This window comes from Haemaphysalis longicornis, unplaced genomic scaffold (genome assembly GCF_048455015.1).
Source record: "Haemaphysalis longicornis isolate Haplotype H1 unplaced genomic scaffold, Haemaphysalis longicornis Haplotype H1 scaffold_9, whole genome shotgun sequence".
In the NCBI taxonomy this organism is placed as follows: Eukaryota; Metazoa; Arthropoda; class Arachnida; order Ixodida; family Ixodidae; genus Haemaphysalis; species Haemaphysalis longicornis.
In genome coordinates this window covers 119,919,541-119,930,362 of record NW_027526460.1, presented here as the reverse complement: position 1 = coordinate 119,930,362, position 10,822 = coordinate 119,919,541, and the positions used below count along the sequence as shown (strand labels likewise).

The 10,822-nt window shown below is 47.4% G+C and overlaps 1 pseudogene across 1 annotated transcript; it reads left to right on the top strand.

Moving 5' to 3' along the window:
- The first annotated feature begins 7,125 nt into the window (after positions 1-7,125).
- On the top strand, positions 7,126-10,438 carry LOC144152192 (uncharacterized; annotated as a pseudogene). Its single transcript, XR_013319094.1, has 2 exons — positions 7,126-7,425; positions 9,491-10,438. The product of XR_013319094.1 is annotated as an uncharacterized LOC144152192 (transcript).
- The last annotated feature ends 384 nt before the right edge of the window (positions 10,439-10,822 follow it).

Sequence of the window (10,822 nt, the reverse complement as noted above, 5' to 3'; positions counted from 1 at the left end):
TAGCAGCCGTGGCGCTTGACTCCTCTGAAATTGTCTCACTCTGTTTTGTTGCAGGGGTTCCGCGCCTCGGCAAGGGCACGACAATATTAGTTACCGGGTCGAGGTGGTAAACCGGCCATTCAGGATCCCCTTATCAGAAAGTACCTTGTATTTTTCACCTGGTTGCTTCGTTGCATGGGAAAAGCCTCTGAGCTGTTTTCTGAATAATTGCATTCTTGGCGAAAAGACTTCCTCGATCCATACACGTGACGACAATACGTCTTTCAGCTTCCATGCATTCTTTAGGATGTTATGTTTGTCTTTAAAGTTGAGAAATTTGACAACTACAGGGCGGACAGGTCCTTCTTTCCATTCACTTATTCTGTGTGCCCACTCGATCTCACCGACTTGTATGTCTAAGTTTTCGCTAACAAACTCGGTAATCGTTTCTTCAGTCTGCCCACTTTTCGGGACTGGTGTCAGGGAGGCCCTTAAAAATAAGGTTATTGCGCCGTATGCGGTTGTCTAGGTCGTCAACAACAAGGACCGATCGCTGAGTTTGCCTTGAGTCAATGTTCCTAAGCGGATCGCATGATTCCTTTAGAAGGAAGCTGAGACTACTGACGTCTACACGGAGGTCCCTGACAGAATCAGATTGCTCGAGCTCAGAGAGGCGTCTTTTGATATCCGTCACATTGAGCTGGAAGTCTCTCAATCTGCCAGATACCTCCTCGTGAAATTTGTGGTTTCATGTTATCAATTCCTTAACAAGTGTCAACACGTGATCTAATTTCTCCAGCACGGGGTTTGTTTCCACGTCGCCAGCACAGACCAGCAAGTGGGCAAGACAAAACAAGACCAGCGAGAACCTTGCCCCAGTAGTCAGATGTCGAGTAAGACTTTCGGCTTGAAGCCACACCGGACAATCATAACGCGTAGAGAAACTGGCGCGAACAAAGCAGCCAACTCTTAAGCGGTACTTGCACAGATCAACGCCCATCGCGAACCCTTCGCCGGTCACTCGTCTCCCGTTGAACCACAATCGCACTCACAGGGTCAGGCGTGGTGAGTTGGAAATCACGAGTCCACCACAGGCACCAGAAAACACAGACCACAAAATACGTCTGTAGTGGGCACTCCCCTCGAAAGCGGGCAGACGCAGCTTGCGAGAGAGACGGCGAGCACCGAGCTGCGAGGTGTCACGTTACCTCCCGGCGGAAGAGAACGGTCCCGTTCGGTCCCCTGGGGGGGGGCATCGAGTAGCTTCGGAGGCTCGAAGATTGCACTCGCTCGAGAAGAAGCAGCTGCTAATGGCGTTGTTGGATCGCGGTAGAGGCCTCGCCCGTAGTACGCGGCCACGCTGTAAAGCCCGAACCGCATGGAGCGTTCTTCCCACGCGGAGAACGCCGCGCGCGGCAAACGCTCGCGTTTCTGCGCGAGAACCCGCATGCAAAACACGGCGCGTTCCATTCCTCCATGGCGCGTTTGCACGGCGGCGCGTTCTCATGGTGGCCAGACTTCACAAGCCCAGCCTACGCCACCTGCAAATTAAATTTATAAAACAAAATATCTTACAACGTAACAAAAAAGCTTTTACAATACGTTTTGCTCATTAAAATAATGTTTGAAGTAATTTTGCACTTAAACGTCGAAGCCTTTCATTTGTGCGTACGAAACCACGGGGTGATTTTCTCGGAAATAGTGAAGCCGAAGTACGCGCGCTTTTCTGGCTGCAGTTTGTTGACTGCTACGGTAGGTCGCTTCCTATCGTGCGCGATATGGAAGAAAGGAGACGCAGGCTTCTCTACATGAGGGGAATGGAATGTTAATAATGGAGCAGGAGCAACTACTAAACAGCAGGTCGGTGTGGGTACGAGCTGCGTGGCAGAACAGAAAGAAGGAGAGCGAGTATTACACTCTGGTGAGCATCTCATCTTCCGCTCGGTGCAAAGGTGAAAGCAGTTTTCAGCTAATCTCCTTAATATGCAGTTCCAGGTTATGAGGAACAGGACACTGACCTCTTCTTTAAGTTCTACCGGATGGCACCCGCGCTTTTTGATAAGCTCCACGGCCTTCTAGGCCGCTGGCTGGAAAAGCAGCATGTTGTGCGGGAGCCCATCACTTCCGGCGAGCGCTTGGCGATGACCTTGAGGTACGTTTTGTAGCGCAACAACGGCTGTGATGAAGACTGCTTTCTTATTTGGCTATAGACTTGGTTTTGCTGTAGCAACTGCCCTCTCCGGGTCGCCTGTATTTCACGCCTCTATTTGACCAGTATTTCGCCTGCATTGCAGAGTTTATAAGCTCGATTGAAGCGAGTGGAAATACGGTTCACATATATTGCTGGTAACCATTACTTATCACGGCTGGTTGTCCTCTGCATAAGTTGTGTAGCTGATTTGCATAGAAGAAAGTTTGCACTTAGGGGTGTTTGAGGCAAAGCAGGCAGATGCGCACAAACTATTGAGGTTTTCAAACCCTACCTGAGCACGAAGTGTGGACACGAGTTTGGAGAATCACGAGGGAGTGAGACAGTGAGAAAAAGAGGGGAAAAGTGAAAAGACAGAGAATGAGGAGGTGGAAGGCGTAGCAGTGAATGCTGCACAGTGAAGATTGAGGTAGTGGGGAAGATTGGCTGGCGAGCGAGTAGCATCAGGTCACTGCATCAAGTGCTGTGCAGCCTTTGAAACAGGTTTCATGCCGTGATTTTCAAGGGAAACTGTTGTGAGGTCTGCTGGAAGCTATTGCCCCAGTGCATAGGGGAGCCACGAGGAACTCTATCTCTCCATGTAAGTCAAAAAGAGCTGAAAGTGCTCTGTGTGTAGTGATTAAGGCACGGGTCATATTCTAGTGTTTGGTGGGTAGGAACAGGCGAATGGTGGCAGTCTGAAGTCTCGACAGGTATTACCTGGAGGCAAATTGCAGCAGGGTGGTGGGCTTCGTATTTATATCACTGTCTTTTCAGCGTGCTGTGCGAGTAACGCGTGTAAGCAGCACGACATTGCACACTAGTGAGGCTAACTCGACAGGTGGCTAAGGGGAGCAGCCGGACGGCAGAGAGTACTCCATGATAAGGAATACAAGGCAAAGCACAGCTGTTGCAACACCACTGGTGGCATGCCAGTGGTGCTGTACATGAAACCAAGCATACGCTGAAATTTGGCAACAGTGCGGTGTACCCGAGTAGTAAAGAACAGACATGGAGGCGAAAAGCAAAAATGCCCGTGTGTGTGGGATTTCGCCGCATGTTAAAAATCACGAGGTGGTCAAAATTAATCCGGAGCCTTCCACTACCGCGCACTTCATTGCCTACGTTGCGTGGGCACGTTGAACCCTACAATCTTAAGAACAGACATGAGTCTGGTTTAACACCAAGAGCAGTTGATCTCACTCGTGGAAGTTCACGACCTCCTGCGTCACCCCAGTGATGCACAGGTGCATCACTGTGATGCACAGGTGCATCACTGGGATGACACCGTCCAGTGAATGTCAGACCGTACTATTTGGCAGCGTTAACAGGTGGTCAGTGTCGTACAGTTCAGCAGGGTAGTAGATGGGCTGAAGCAGCATGTCATCAGAATAAAGGACTGGCACGCAGAAAAAAATTGTGAGTGACAGTATCAATATACACTGTGAAGAGTGCTGGCCCAAGTACGCTTCCTTGGGGTATGCCTGCAAAGATGGCCGTGCTGGCAGATGTTGCACCCTATACATAGCACATTGGGTTCGGTTTCGCATGAATGACGAGCTCCATGAAAGCATGGAACCTGAAGGGCCTTCAGTTTTACGCAGCTCAACAGGGAAAGTGTAGCAGGTGCTCAAAAGCCAGAGACAGACCCAGCTGCATGAGCTCGCATGCTACGTGCAAATCAAGATTGGCATCAGGCAGTCTTGTAGCTGCGGTTGTGGCGAAAAGACAGCTTTGTGCAAGAGCCCTTGCAGGCCTGTTTTTTTAAGTACAGCAGCAACAAAAAAAAAACATTACAGAAAATAACGAGTATGCAGGGCTGTGACCACTTTGAGGTGTTGGTTCATTTTACCTGGTAATGGCATCAGTTAAATTTTACCTTGTCATGAGATAAAAAAAAAATGCAAAAAAAAGTGTCGTACAGTGACATAAACAAGAATGAACAGAGCCTGAAGGCAATGCTAAAGAGGGGGTGTCTACAACTCTTGAAATGCTGCAGTACAAAAAACGTGTTACGAAAGTGGTTGCGATTGTTTACATGTTGAGGGCACAGAAGGAGCGAGCCAGAAATTAATAAATTGCATGGCAGCACAGGGAAGTTATTCGCTGCAGTGGACTCGTTCGTCATTAAAGGTATCGGGCTGGGCAAAAACAAAGCTTTAGCACACGGAGTGGCCGCAAGGAAGTTTCTTTAACGCTTACTTTGCTTTTCGCAGTGGTCTTAATGTCAGATTGTTAACTTTGTGCATGAACAAAGCAGACATGAATAATAATGGCATCTCTCTTCAACCGTGTCGATGGTTTCTTGTGTGTGTGGATTGTGCAGGTACATAAGCTCCAGTAATGCGATCATGGACATCGCTAAGGACTTGCGAGTGGGCCTTCAGACTGCTCGAGAGGCCATCCATCTGACACTACGTGTGCTGGGGGAGGAACTGGAGCCCCGATACGTGAAGGTGTGTGCTGGGTGCTGGAAAGGAAATTGCTGGCTCAGAGTTACACGCCCACACAGTTTCTGCTTTGTCACATTAAAACAAAGTGCACTGATTCTCGTATTTTCTCAAATCTAGGCCGGCCTCGATTCTATGCCGACCCCCGAAATTAACTTACCTCGAATGTGAGCCGGATGTAAAAAAATTAGTGCCCATCCACTTTGCAAAAACGGATGACCTGCGAAGCTGCACGCCCTCCACGGAGTGCACGAAACAAAACACGTTTTTTTTAATTTACGACTGAGCATACTTCCGATCCAATTATCTGAATTACATTTGGAAACACCCGAGCTTTATCCTAGCGGACAAACGTAGAGGTGTCTCTTTCCCTCCTGCGTCGTAGGCATCGTATACTGTTTGTGTGACACGCCAACCCAATCTGCCCTACCACTGAGGACACTGGACCGGTCGCATTGGGCAGTTTTACGGCCACGTTTAAACCTCAGGCCAACAAAACGGACACATCACCAGTAAGAGCATGAAACCTATCATATACCTTCGTGTGCACGAACCCGCTCCCTGCTGTACCCAGATCACAGCAAAACTGACCAAAAACACAAAACACAGACTGACTAAAATAATCCAAGCTTTCTCAGGCACTGATGGAGACTTCATAGAACAAGTCAGAAAAACCTATCTCTCCTCCGGAACTCCAAAATCCCTCCCCCAGTATAGCAGGCGACCAAATCCGGTGATAGGGAAATAACGGAGGCAGAGGTACGTGCGGCAATACTTAAACTTCGCTCAGGGTCGGCCCCTGGCCCAGATCAAATGACCAACAAGATGTTGTAGAATCTAGATGACGAGTAGATTACTAACATCACGAAGTTTTTTAATCAGTGTCACCCACGCTGCCATCATGGAAGGGCTAGAATCAACTAACCCAGGTACCTGGACATACAACTACATCAGGAACTTCCTTGCAAACAGAACTGCAGTACTTAACATAGGAAGCGTCACCTCGAGCACTATTTTACTTTCAGACAAGGGCTAACCGCATGGGGCAATGCTCTCCTCGCTCCTCTTTACCCTGGCAATATTGAACATTCCCAAAAAGCTAAGCCTGATCCCTGACCTGAAATTTAGTCTGTATGCAGGTGATATTACTCTGTGGATGAGAGGCGGTAGGGACGCATATATAGAGGAGACTCTGCAGAAGGCCTCACAGGTGGTAATAGAGGAAGCAAAGAAGGCAGGATTATCAGGTTCACCAAATAAATCTGAACTCCTTCTAATCCCCTCTAAACAAAGTAAACAGCAACTCCCCGACATTAAAATGCACAATAACGACAATTGCATTCCAGAGGTCTATATATCCTGGGCCTCGATATATAGAGGGCCTGGGACTATAAATCCTGGGCCTCGAAATTCAGAACAACAGGGTAAACACTAAACAGTACCGCTTCTGCCGCCGTGTATGCCCTTTGGCGGAAAAAAACCCTAAAGAGCAAGCACACGTCTGGCGCCTCCTACAAACAAATGCCTTCGCAAACCCCGCGCGGCTAACGCATATTCACCCGTCAATATACCCCACACCTAATTCCCCCCTATGCGGCGCCCCAGCCAATTTAACTCACATAATGTGGGCCTGCCCTCAAAATAGCTTTCCCCTGATCACATCTGAGGAGCAGTGGGAGGAGGCACTGCGTAGCCCAGACCCAGGTGTGCAAACCACCCTCCCTGGTCACCCGAGCTACCGACGTCTCCGCTCGGCTCATTCCTGCGGCCACGAGCATCCTCTGACTGAAGGTAATGCTCAATAAAATGGTTTTTCTTTCTCTCTCCACTCCCTACCCGCGCACGCATAAACCGATAATCGATCATGGGCCGGTGCTAGGAAGTGAAAGACACTGTCGAACTTGTTGCTGTGAAAGCCGTTTAAGCTGAACAAGTGATTTTGGCCCATGTCGGCGTTCCAAAGGAGCCAGTTGCAGTGCTTGTCATAGCATTTTCAATGCTCACTCGCAAGCTGAACCCAAACCGCGAACCGCTTCATAAAACAAGTGACCCAGGCCCTGCTGGCATCGGCCTAGTATTAGCCTATATTCGAGTAAATACGGTAGTTTTCAATGTAATTGACAGTCAATTCAAATGCAAGGGTGGTATGGGCACATTTTTCAAAAATGCATCTTCGGTGAAGAAACTGCCAATGCAGGCGTGATCTTGTCATTCAAGATGTGTGGTTTGTGCAATTTCAGGCACGAAATAAGGAAGAGTGGGCACCCATAGCTGATGGATTTTGAAAGAGGTGGCAGTTCCCCAACTGTCTAGGGGCCGCTGACGGGAAGCATGCGCAAATAGAGGCCCCAGCTAACTCCGGTCGTCTCTACTACAACTACAACGTGTGTAATGTAATTATTTTATTTTGAAGAGTCTTTCTTGGTACACACAAGTCATTTTGGTGTTTTTCAGTCACTAGTTGTCTGAAAGCATATCTGCTCTGCGTTGTTTTCTGCAGGGCACATTCTCCATCGTACTGATGGCTGTCGTCAACAGTGCATACCTGTTTCGCCTGATCGACGTCGGAGCACCGGGCCGTATCAGCGACGGTGGTTTGTTCAAGCGGTCACCCATTGACAAGCGCTTAGAGGAAGATCAGCTCGAGCTTCCTCGTGTTGGGAAGCTTCCAGGCACTAATGCTGTACTGCCGTGCACGTTTGTTGGAGACGAGGCTTTCCAGCTTCGCAAGGACTTCTTGAGACCATACCCTGGATTCCGAGATGACCCGGCTGAACGGGTGTTCAACTACCGGCTTAGCCGAGCACGGTAAGCTGAGATAGGGCAGGGATGAAAGATGGGCCGCCACTGAAGCGAAAGGGGAATCGGCGCTGAGTTTCTAGTGTTTTTTTTTTTATTTCACATAAATTGTGCAGCCTGCTGCTGCAGAAGGAAGGAATAGCTATGCTTGAAGACTTATGTTATCAATTTAAAAAAGATCTGAACAAGCGTGTGACGTTATTTTTTGTTTGTTTTGTTTTTGCAGCGGATCTCAAAGTGTCAGTTCCGCAGTGTAGCTATCTCAGGTTTAGGAAGCAGTGTTCATACACCAATTCTAATTTTCTTGTGTAATTCACAAAAGGGAGGAGGACCATAAAAGGTCAGTCAGGCAGTAGCATAAACGCAACCATCCAACGTAACCTTCATAAAAACCCTAGCTTGAGTCTGGTATGTTGATTTCAGCAATACAGATACTGAGACTACCTGGCTACTTATTTCTTCAATCCCACTGCATCTTTTGTCCGTCTCTCTGTGTTACCATAACGAGCATACATGCATGTGCAGATTACTTTAAGGTGCATTCTGACGAAAGCCCTGACTTATGTCAGAAAATTGCTTTTTATAGTACATCTTTATTCATAACCGCACTTGTTCACGTTAATTGCATGATTGCTCTTTCTTCTCTACAAGATGTCAGTATGGAAATTTGGTATCAGTACATTCCATTTCGACAACAGGAAAATCACGGGCGGAAGAAAGGCAGTACAGGGCACAGATCACTACTCCGCATCATTTGGATGAAAACATTTCCCATACTGGACACTACAGCACAAAAATAATGCAACAATTTCCGTGTCTATGCAAGGACAAAATAAAAAAATGATATAAATAAAAAAAACTTTTACCAGTATTCGAGGCATTACATATGAGCGGGACGCTGTTTCTCTTGCTTTAGACTTCTGGGCCACAGTGGGGCAATCCGGCTTACCCAATGCCATATGCATCAAGCTGAGACTTAGCTCTACGTTGTGTACAGCGGTGAAAAAAAAATGTATTACAGTATTGCTAGCACTCATTTGCGTTTTGTGTCTTTCCATGCAGACATTTCATTAGAAGTCAATCCAAACACAAATCATTGTACACTGTTTTCACTTTGTTAGGCACATCGCTTGGAAGCCCTCTCTTGGCCGAGTGCATCTACCCTTTTGTACCCACATCAGCTTTGTGGTCCAAGTGGGCACAGGGTGTCTCTTGGATGCTTGTCTGTAGAGCTGCAGTGAAACAGACTGACTGGCTAGGGTAGCTTGATTCATTGCAGAAGTGTTCCCCACATTAGCTCTAATGGTATTGCCGTAATAGTTTTGCAGGTGGTTTGTGAGCTTCCCTCCAAGCCCACGCGCTGTCTTCTTGAGTTCTCCCAGCCGGCAGCCAACACACTTTCGGACATGCCCAATGCATTCAAGTTTCTGGGCACTGTTCCTTCCATACATGTCGTTCTCTACGCTTCATTAGCCTCGAAGCACAAGGCAAGGCTTTGACTGGAGAACACAGAAACACTTAATAAATTATACCGTGAACGATGCCATACAACTCTGTATTGTCCACAAACGGCCTGAATTTTGTCAGTGGTGCGGTTTTTGAGGGCTGGAAGTGATGTGTCAACTCTTCTGGAGCTGAAAAATGTGTGGCACCATGGAAATCTGTAGTGTGCTTACATAGTGCAGGTGTGGTATACCAAAAGAGCAACATGTGCACACCCTGCTTGGGTAAGGTCACCACGGCCGCCACATTCTCTGGAAGCCATTATGGATAATCGGAGACAGCTACGAGTATACTACTCCTTCCCGAGACGACTTGCAGTTCCTGTCACCGGTGCCTTAAGTTGACGAGGAGCTGGTGGAAGTCTACTACGCTGACGATGATTGCATCCGCCACTTGCCGCTAATACGATAACCTCTTTGAAGCATATGATGGTTTCTAGAAGTGCAACTATGTACATAAGCAGTGCTACTGAAATTTAACGCTGTCCGCCAATGCTCACCTACAGCAGCTTCACCATTCCAGTCTTGCGTGTCAGTGAAAGCTTCCCTGAATTTTTTTTTGTTTGTTACAGGAGGTGCGTGGAAAATGCTTTTGGCATTAGGGCAGCACGGTACCGCATATTCCGCACAACCATCATACTGCAGCCAGAAAACGCAGAGGGTGTTGTCAAAGGTGCTTGCGTTCTACACATTTTTTTGTGCGAAGAGTAGGGAGCGAGGTCGACATACTGCCCTGTGGGTTTCGCTGACCACGAAGATGCTTTCGGGAATGTCATCGACGGCACTTGGCGTGACGATGTCTCTGGGGTGACGTCGACGTTTGACCTGCGGGCGTCGCAATCCAGAAACAGCAGCCACTCAGCACAATGGGTGCGCAACAAGTACGCTCAGTACTTCACAAAGGAAGGAAAGGTCCCTTCGCAATGGGATATGTTGAACATCCCAGAGCCAAACCACTAGCACTCATGGTACCCAAGCTGAAGCCAAGCCAAATGTTAGCCCTGTTGGCTAAAATCGCTGAAATTTCTTTGAAAGTTTTACAATAAAGAAAGCCTCAGTTAAATAGAGCTTTGCTTCTATAAATAGAAGTACTCTTAATATGAACACAATGCAGTCATTAATTTGGTAAGAGCATTAATTAGTCCTTCATTTCAGTAACAGTTGAGTACCTAATTTATACTGCAGTGACTGTTTAGGCAATCATTTCGGGTAGACTTTGCAATATAAAAGTGATAGCTAAATGTTTATAGCGTTGCAAGTTTTTTTATCTTATAATGGTTCCAAGATGTATATATCCCAACAATTGTTTTTTTCATTTTGGGAGTGTTCTTCAAATATAAAATGCCGAAACAGGAGTGTCATATGTCAAGTCTGGTCGTGAAACCAGATATTATCAAAAAGGCCACCCAGCTCTGTTAGATGACCCATACAATAAACTTTACCAGCTATCATTGTGGTTTTCAGGGTCCATGTTTATGTTACGTGTGATACTTTAAAGTAGCCTGCCATACAAAAAAACAGCAACGAGAGTTAATAAAATCACTGCCTCCTCCTTCCTGTTGCCCTTTCCCAACTTTGGCCTTGTGGCCTCCCTTATTTCACTGTTATTCCAATCAATTCAACAGTCAGTAGACACGTCTGAAGGTCTTTATTGCAGGTTCAGATACCTAGCTGCCACCTGAAGCATTTCAATTTCCATTTCACATCGGAGATGTGCCGGGCATTGGCAATGCTTGCTTGCAACAAGCATTCCGAAGTGCTCGGAAGCATCTATTTCCTTGGAGGCCATTTGCCCTAGCAAGCTAATTTCTCTATCAAATCGCTTCTCCAGCCGCCTCTTGGTTTGCTTGGCACGGCTGGTGCTTGGTCCTGGGGCAGTGACGCTTGGTCCTGGCGGAATGAGG